The sequence below is a fragment of the Cyanistes caeruleus genome, chromosome 8, assembly GCF_971803275.1.
Source record: "Cyanistes caeruleus chromosome 8, bCyaCae1.hap1.1, whole genome shotgun sequence".
Lineage (NCBI taxonomy): Eukaryota > Metazoa > Chordata > Aves > Passeriformes > Paridae > Cyanistes > Cyanistes caeruleus.
Genome location: NC_141708.1, coordinates 49,055 through 58,416, shown reverse-complemented (window position 1 = coordinate 58,416; position 9,362 = coordinate 49,055). Strand labels below are relative to the sequence as shown.

Below are 9,362 nucleotides of genomic sequence, written 5' to 3'. Positions count from 1 at the left end.
CATCTTTGCAGTGTGGGTTTTCATGCTGACAAATCCTCTGCTTTGCCTTCTGCTCACAGTCAGCTGGGCCCTTTATTGAACAGATTTATCTGCTACAAGGCTACGCAGAAGGATGGAAAGGAGGAACCCAGGGGGAAAAAAATAGATTCAAGGCCGTGCATTGATCATCTGATGTACTCTAGAGACAAACGTGGCTATCAGAGGTAACATGGAGCAGCCTTTCTGGCCTTTTCAGTTGTATTCAGAGAGATGTTTGCCTGCTGTGAATATCTGGGTGCTTGGAGTTCACTCTGATTTCAACAAGCCCATCAATAATAAAACATTGTATTGATAGAACAAGATCTACTTCTGTGAAGTTGTGGCTGCACAGAAAAGCGGCATAAAGAAGGTAGCTGGTTTATTTGTATGATATGTAGCTTTTTTAGGATGTTTTGTTCTTTATATGGTGTTAATTCCAAATACAAGCCTGTGAACTTTGTGTTCCCCTTTAGGGGCTGGTTCTGGGGTAACGAGGAAACACGAGGCCTAAACACCTCTGGCTTGTCTGTCCAAGGATCTGCCTCAATTGTGGCTCCCATCCTTCTGAAGAACTCTTCAGCACAGTGAGTTACCTTCTATAACTATTTATTGTTGTATTGTTGTTGTGAGACCTCATTGCTGGGTGAGAGGACCAGGGGAAATTAAAGGCTGTATGCCACTGTTACTTCATCACTGAATTCTTGTACTCTGTTAAAATCAAAACAAAAGGCATTTACACTGTCAGAAACACTTAACTGTAAGTTAAGGTAAAGGTCACAGTGCTAAAACGTAAGAGCAGATAGCGTTGAGCTCCTTTCTATTCCCTCTCCGGCAGCTTTTGTGACTCCTGCCTCCAAGGTATCATCAGATATCCTCTAGATCTTGCAGTGGAAGAGATGCTGAACCATCAGCTGTTCCATATTCTACACCATGTGTCTTTTTACCATGCTCCTCTGAGAAGCATCTCTCCCTTCTCTGTTTCTTTGCAGACAAAAAGGGAGAAATTGGGATTGCCTTTGTTCTTTTGGCTGTTAATAAAAAGGCCGCTTGTGGCTGTGTGCAGTGGCAACTGCATCACAGAATCTTAGAGGTGATTATTCACAAGTTAAGGAAATAATTCCTTTTTTTGTCACTGCTGCACTGAATCTCATAGGCGTGTCTGTGGCTTGATGCCTAAGATATTTAGAGCAGGTTTTATTCTTACAGGGGTTTTGCACACTAAAGTGTGTGCCCAGGTTTTGTTTCCAAAAGTGAGGTATAGTGCTGGGTGTTTAATTTGGTATGTTACTTGTTCTGTTGTGTAAATAACTGCAGTGCCCTCCCTGTGCCTGTGTATTGCAGGGGCAGGTGAGCGCTGGTTATAAAGGTGGTGATAATTAGGAATAAGCTGTTTAAGCTTGGATAAATGTTTAGAAATCATTGCTTAGATATTGCTGTGTAAAATGCTCGCTTGCGGTGAGAGACTTCTCCAGGGTCAAGCTGTTCAGGTATAAGCAATTTATTATAAGGGTAAAGAAAGGGGAGACCTGTGTCCACCACCAGCCTCGGCATCCACGTGGTCCAGGGGAGGGGAGAGAGCGGGGAGAGCAGGGGAGGAGAGGTTGGAAAAGGGGAGGGAGGGAGTAAGAGCAACAGAGGGAGAGCGGGGGAAACCAGGGAGGCTTAGGAGATGGGGGAGACAAGAGAGGGGTAAGAGGGGAAAAACCAAGAGGGTAAGAGTAAGAGAGGGAAAGAGTGGAAGAGGTAAGAGAGGGGGAGAGGGGAGCTGAGAGAGGAGTAAAGGGGTAAGAGAGAAGAGCCGAGAGGTACGAGAGAGGTTAAGAGGTAAGAGAGAGAGGTTTAAAAGTGAAAAGCTAAGAGAGCAAAGTTCTTGTCACAATCCAATGTATCTTTTTCTACAGTGAATATTCTAATTCCCAGTATCCAATCACTATGAGATACACCCACTAAAGACTTTACATACAGTGTTGCATTTGAGGCTGTACAAGCTTTACAAGTTCTTTCCTTGCTTCTTGGCCTTTGGGCTTTCTGTCAGCAGAAGGGCATTGTTTTATCAGCAGGGATTTTCCTTTAGCTGGCTAGGCTATTGTTCTCTGGTCATATAGTAACCAGTACTCTGTATCTTATGACTCAAAGCAGGCTTTCATTTCTATTCAATTCTAGCCTTCTTTTTTCAGAATGTTCTGCCAAACAATCACATTCATAAGGTTTCCCTGTTTCACCCTCCCCAACAGGCAGCGAGTTGTGCTGCGCTCTGATAATTCCATACTCAACCTGTTCCTCATTTCTTAAAGGTTCACTTCAGCCTTGACTCAGCAGGTCCCTAGGTCCTGCTTCCACAGGATCATCTGGGCCCAGCACCAGAGAAAAGGACTCGTGCCACTCCCGGTCTTCGTTGGACATGATCTCCACCTTAAACATGATGTGGGCCACACCTGACAACAGTTCAGAGACACGGGGCTTACTGTGCGAGTCAGAGCCTCAGCCACCACGTCACCAGCTCAGCTCCCTTCGGCTCTGCTGGCACCAAGGGCAGAGTTTGCAGGGAGGGGAAGAAGCAAAGATGTGACTGAGAACATTCAGTCAGCATCTCAGTCCCCCCTGCCCCGAGAGGAGGCAGCTTCCTGTGAGCTCCCAAGGCCCCCTCCCATCCCTTCTCCTCCCCGACCTTCTTCCCTCCCTCCTGCACCACGAAGAGGGGGCTGGTGCCGTCGGAGACGGTGAGGGTGAAGCGGTCCCTGAGCGCGCTGCTGCCGCGCTTCTGGTAGATGTCATCCGTGGTGAAGGTGGTGGCCTGCAGAGGACGCTGCCCGCGGCCGCTGCGCTACATCAGCCCGTGCCGGGGCGGCTGCACCGCCCCGAACATCAGGGACTCCACCTGTGCCCGGACATGGAGGGGCAAAGCTGGGGACACAACCTCAGGACGCTGCCCTTCCAGCTCAGGAGGCCCGGACAGGGATTCTGGCCAGGTAGCTCCCCTGCGTTGGTGTTCCCAACACAAGGGTTAGCACAGAACATTCCTGGTTCCCCCTGAGCCCCGCCCTGTCCTTGTCCCTCTCCCAAGGGATTTTGTTTTGTAGGTGTCTCCCTATAAAACAAGGCACATCCCACCGAATTCCTGCTTCAGCTGGTCTGAGACAGCTCCCACCCACCCCTGTGCCTGCTCCACGAACACAAGAGCAGCCCCCAGTCCTGCAGCCATTCCGGGCAGTGTGTCCCTTGCTACTTCTGCCAGGGCAAAAACCTTTGGGGCAGGATTTTGGCTCAGGCAGCCAGATCTCTTGCTGCAGGGGAAACAGCAGTGAGATAGAGCCAATGTTAGACAGCTCAGCCTCTGGCCAGACCCAGGAAGAAGAGGAAGTGCCATTTCCATCCATGCTGAGCGTAAATTCAGCGTTAAGTCTTTAAACACAAGCCCAGGTGTGCAGCACAAGAGGGGAGCAAGGAGGCTGGGGGTGGTCCTGCCTTACCTCTGTGTCAGCATCTGTCGCTTTGAGCTCAAACTCCATGATGGTTTTTCTCACCCCTTCCTGAACTGTCATCCCAAAGATTTGCACGATGGGCAAGGAGTCATCCACGGGGTTTATGGTGATGTCAAATGTCTGGCTCACCTGGGACAGGAAGAAAAGCTTCCCTTGCCGAATTCAGCCTTCCAAGAGTGTGACTTCACCGCAAGAGCACAGCGATCCCCAGTTTGGGTCTCTTCATTTCAGCCTTGTCTGAGCTGCTAAGCCCAGATCACTTCTTTATCTCTCCCCACTCATTAATTCTCCCTCTTTCTGTGATATTTATGGACATCCACTTTCCCTCCCTCTCTCACTCAGTTTTTCCCCTCTCCCTCTATGTGCAGCTAGACTTCTTCTCTTTCAGAAAACAGGAAAAAGGCATTTCTCCAGGGGCTGGATGTCGTCAGTATGCTGTCAGTGCACTGAATCAAAGCTGAGCTCCAGGAACAGTTGGCAAGCAGCTGAAAACCAGGCACTCAGCTCTTGGTGAGCCCACTGGGCAGGTGTTCCCTGTTCCTGTTCCCTGCACAGGCCTTGCTGCCTTCCTGACCTGAGGGATGTGGGAAATCCCACAGCAGGTGACGGAGGAACAGCCACATCTGCCCACTCAGGCAAAAGTCAGGCTGGGACTGACCTCGTTTGTCCCATCAGACACTTTTCATCTTTTTCTTTTTTCTTTTCTTTTTTCTTTTTCAATTTTCAGGACATCAGACCTTTTCATCAGAAAAGATGAAGGCATCCGTGTGCTTTTCCTCCTCACTGGTGTGGATGTACTGGATGCTGCCAGAGGCCAAGTCTGCCTGGCTGAAGGAACTAATTCTTGTCCCTGGAAAATGAACAACAGCGAGGAAATGTGCAGCAGAAAGAGCAAGGCAGGGAAAAACTACAGGAAGCAGACATATTTAGGCATGAGGACTCGGTTTTGGCTGGTTCTGATCCAAGTCAGGCTGCCCCGTGAACCCTCAGCTGAGCCAGGGATTTAGCTGGCACAGAGCCTCCTAAAATTTCCTTTTCAAAAAGAAGTCCAGGCTTCTTTTCATCTCCTCCTGTTGGGAGTGGGCCTCCTGGGGCAGAGAAGCTGGGAGAAAAACCGTCCATGTAACACTTGGATTGTCGCTGCTGGGCAGGACTAACCCAACCGTGGCATCACTGGGGATGAACCGAAGGCCTCCTGGCCTCACAGCAGTTTTCCAAAATGCCTTCCAAGGATCTCTTCTCTCTGCCCTTCCTTATACCCCTGCATTTAGTACCCAGTCCCATTTTCAGCACTGATTTATAGTGACATCTTTACAGCCCATTAGGTGTGACACAGCCACAGAAAGGTACCTGACAAGCATTACAAAAAACACTTGAGCATTTTTAAATCTCTTTGCTGTGTGCAACAGTTTTTACTGCTGCTGTCAACCAACATCCTGACAAGAAGTTTGCCACCAATATATCACACTAAATGGCTGCTGACAAGTGCTGGCCACACTACAGAAGACACCAGGATCTGATTTAAATAAATGAGCCACAATGGAACGATCAGCTAATATTTCCTCAGAGCTCATCAGCTGGAAAGGTTTGGGTTCTCTTTTGAACACTTCAGTACTCTCTCCTTAGGTTTAGGTCATTTAAATCATTACAGCTACTTCTCAGTCTGTGACTCTGTAGCCTTATTGGTCCCTCACAGACATGAAAAAGCAGAGAAATCAGAATCATCATCAGATTTTAAATAACAGGAGGAATAAAGCCCTTAATTCAAGTCTCCAAAGTACAAGATCCGCTGGTTAGTTTGCAATTTAGACAAAGATACTGCAAGTTTTTAATTTACTCTCACAGCAGGGAGTAGTTTGCTTCTTATAACTCATTCACTATTCCTGCCCTTTCAACATCTTTTTGTGAGAAGATGAGGCAAACCACACACCCAAACTGAGCTGTACAGGGACCATCTGCATCTTGAAAACACAGAGCAGATATTTCCGCTTTCATCTCACATTTACGAGAAATCTAAAGTTAAGAAGAAATACAACCTTAGATGAATATAATAAAACCAGAAGAGCGTATTTTATGACACCACAGATCAAGATTAATTCATCAGGGAGAGGCAGCACACTCACACAGTCAGCAGAAAAAAAGCAGGGTGGAGCTGCTCCCACTCCAAGGCAAGAGCCTGCAAGGCCTATCCTTTGGGGACTCGTCTTTTGTGTGAAGGCACATTGTCTAGCAGAAGAAGAGGTTGGTACCTGGTGGAGCAGGGCCAAGATTCCATTTTCCCCAGGCAGCTCCCCCTGCATGCTGTATCGCTGGCCAGGACTGGGAGAGGAGGGGGAGTGTGTTCAGCACTGCTGCTGAAACGGAGTGGCCCTCTCAGGAGGATCCTGGTTTCTTCAGGGCCTTGCTCTTCCACTGGTTTGTGTCCACAAAGGAAAGGCATGCAGAAGGCAGCACCATCACCCCAGCCCTGCAGTCAGGAGTCCATCAGCTTTCCCCACAGTGAACGTGGTTAAGGTCTCCTTAACCAAAGCAAAACTCAGCACCACTACAGATGTACAGAACAGCAATTTATCCACTGGGGCCCTCCGACACACTTTGCCCATTATGTGTCCAGAAGACTCCAAGTACTGACTTTACATGTCCACAAGCGTGGCCAAAGCCACACATACAGAGCAACACCAAGTTCTCACGGTGTACCAAGAGAAACAAAGATTTAATAACATTATTTCTTAGACAACTGTTGGGGATGAAGTCAAATGTAAAGAAAAAATGGAAATGTAAAAAATCATGGATGTTAGTGCACACGGATACAAAGTTTCTGCTTTTGAGCTCCGCAGATGTTTTAGTCTTTCCTCTTTCCCTTCTTGTGTGAGCTGCCTTTGAGTCAGTTATGTTATGTTGAGCTCTTGTGGGCACAGAACGGTACTGCCGCTGTGCCCCGAGCGGGGCCCTGCCCCGCTCCGCTGGGTGACGGGGGGGAGGCGGCAGCGGGAGCTACGGCAGTTCCGCGGCTGCCGAGCCTGGGGAGGGAGTGAGCGGGGCGGTGCCTGTAAATAGCAGGGAGGGGTGAAATAGCGTTAAGTGTGTAAAGTGACACGGCCGGGAGAAGGGACACGGCGCTAAAAGGAGCAGCGGCCGTGCAGGCCAGCGGCTAAGAATAACAGCAGTGGCGGGCGGCAGATCAGTTTCAGCTTCACAGACGGACTGCGGGGAGAAGGACGGTGACCAGCAGACCCGCAGCAGGCGAGGGGCGGGCACTTAGGTATTTTGCTAAGGTGTTTACCTCGGCCAGCACCTAATCGGGCAGTCCAAGTCCTCGCAGAAGAGGAACCGCTGCGAGGGAAGAGGCGCTCAGAGCCTGCAGCGAGCTGTGCACGCCCTCCCCACCGCCGCTCCCTGCTCCGCGCTGCCATCTCAGCTTTGCGAGCTGGCACCACACCCGGGCGAGCTGGCGGCTACGCCCCTCCCCGCCCCCTGCCCCGAGTGCCGCTGGGGCGCTCCGATAGAGGCTCTGCGGGGGCCTTTTAGGCGGGACCTGGGCAATAGCGAGGGCCGGAGAAGGGGACGGGAGTCTGGCGAGCGGGGCCCAGGGCGATCGCGGACCCTGCGAGCACCCCTGGCTCCGCCCAACTGAGCACCTCGCGCTCCCATGGGCCGCAGCCTCAAAGCTTCCGCCAATCCCGGCCCGCCTTGCTATGCGCTGGCCAATCACAGCCACCCTTTGAATCCAGGCGCGGTCCCGCCAAGCTCAGCCCGCTCAGTCGCGGCCCGGTCCCGCTCCCCCGTTTTGCTGGTGTGCCGCTCCGGCCGCTGTCGCTTTGGGAGCCGGCGGAGCCGAGCTGTCGCAGCCCCGAGAGGTGCTGCTGGGTCCCGGGAAGGGTGGGCGGGGGCTCCCCGTTCAGGTCCCGGCCGTAATTTCGCCCAAAGAAAGGGGGAGAAGGGGGGGGAGCGGGGGGGATCGCGGGAGCGGAGCCTGAGGGGACAGCGGGGGGTCGCGGAGGCGAGCGCGGCGGGAACGGGCGGGCTGGGATTGGCGGGCCCGGTGCTGCCTCGGGCTGTGATTGGCTGGGCTGGCCGGCCGTGGGCTATAAATAGCGTGAGCTGGAGAGGTGTGGGCGTTAGTTCGGCGGCGCGGCGGCAAGCGGTAGAGAGGCGGCGGCGGTGCGGCGGCGGCGGCGCGGCGGCGGCGGCGGCGGCGGCGGCGCGGCGGCGGTGCGGCGGCGGCGGCGGGAGCGGGAGCTGCGCGGGCACGATCCAGGGAGCGCCGGTGCGCCAGGACGGAAGCTCTGCGCCGGTGAGGTCGGGCGCCATGCCCGCGTCTGCCGCGGCCAGCATCTGGGGGCCGGTCGTGGCCAATTCTTTTTGCCACGTCCTGGGCTTTTCGGGCGGCCGGAGGCGGGTGCGGGGTCTGGAGTGGCACAGGGAGACGAGCTGCTGCTTCTACGGAACAGAGAGGAGCTGTTTTGTAGTTTCTGGATTGAAGATAATGTTTAAAATATCGGAAATAAAGCTGGGATTTTTTGGTTTTTAATATTTTAGTTTGACTTTATTTAAAATAATAACGGTTTTCTTTGTTACATTGCTTAGCTTTGCTCGTTCTATTAAAATAAAAAAATTATTATTAATTATAATTACTTTTAACAAGATATATTGTTATCTTTATATGTATTAGTTTAACTATTAATAAATAATGATTAAATATTATCTACTATTATTAAATACTATTTGTTAATCATTATTTAATTAAATATTCATTATTTATAAGTTTATTATTTACTAAGTATTATTTAATACTATTAAATATTAAATATTATCTATCAATAATTAATTAAACATTTATTATTTATTCGTTAGCTAATATTTATTATTTATTGATTATTAATTAAATATTAAGTAAATATCTGTTAATTATTAATTATTGAGTAATTATTTATTAGTTCATTATTATTTCTTATTATTAATTAAACGTTAATTAACTATTAATTAATTATTAGAATAAATTACTTTAGGGGCTTTTTTGCTGGATAGCTGATGTTAATTCAGTAGAGATTGTGGGGCTGGGGCTGAAACACCCGTTGTGGGACCAGTGGAGACATAAAGCCCCAGGGTGTGGAATAAAGACCTTGGCACTGGAATCATGCCTAAACCAATGTGGGGCAATGGAAATACTGAGGCTGGAGCTGGATAAATGCCATGGGGGAAGGGGATGGAGCTGCAGCTCAGGGCCTGCAGGAGGTGCCTGGGGGATTAGCAGCCCCTGTCTGCTGGTACCAAGGAGAGTCTGAGGGTCTGGGGGCTGGGAGGGCTCCAGGGCCTGAGAACCAGCCCAAGGGCAGCTTTTGGGATGGGGGAGCAGGGGCCCAGTGGCTATTCCCAGCCCCTGGTAATGCCGGGGGGGGGGGTGAGGGGGGGCCTTTGGGCAAGTGCTGGGCTGAGACCCAGGGGGAGGGGGAAGGTACCTGTTGGGCTAGAGGCTTCAAGTGTCCCCAAAGTTGGGCTCCCATTAGGGTGGGTAGGACAATATCTAGAGACATTGAAGTGACAATAATAACTGACTTGTGGCCTTATCAACAGCCCTGGGTTGCAGTGAGAAGCAGGAGCAGCTTTCAGCCACCAGTAGTGGGAAGCTGAAGAGCAGGAACTCCGGAAGCAGAGCTGGAGCAGACAGAAACATGGTAGGGTTTAGAGTAAAACTGTTGTGGGGCTGGGATAAGGAATATGGAGCTGGGATGCGAACTGCGTGGCTGGAGCTGAAATCAGTGTAAGGGCTGGGATAGGGCCTTGAAGAGCTGTTCCTCCAGTAAGGATGGTCAGGTTGGGGTTGGAATGTGGGTTCAAGAGCTAAGCTCAAACCACAGAGCT

At 50.6% G+C, this 9,362-nt stretch overlaps 2 long non-coding RNA genes across 2 annotated transcripts; both read left to right on the top strand.

The window, feature by feature from the left end:
- The first annotated feature begins 309 nt into the window (after positions 1-309).
- On the top strand, positions 310-602 carry LOC147651791 (uncharacterized). The gene is made up of 2 exons (XR_015289939.1): positions 310-388; positions 492-602. It is a non-coding gene; the product is annotated as an uncharacterized LOC147651791 (long non-coding RNA).
- A 2,147-nt stretch (positions 603-2,749) lies between these two features.
- On the top strand, positions 2,750-6,328 carry LOC147651790 (uncharacterized). Its single transcript, XR_015289938.1, has 2 exons — positions 2,750-4,010; positions 4,228-6,328. It is a non-coding gene; the product is annotated as an uncharacterized LOC147651790 (long non-coding RNA).
- Positions 6,329-9,362: the final 3,034 nt, after the last annotated feature.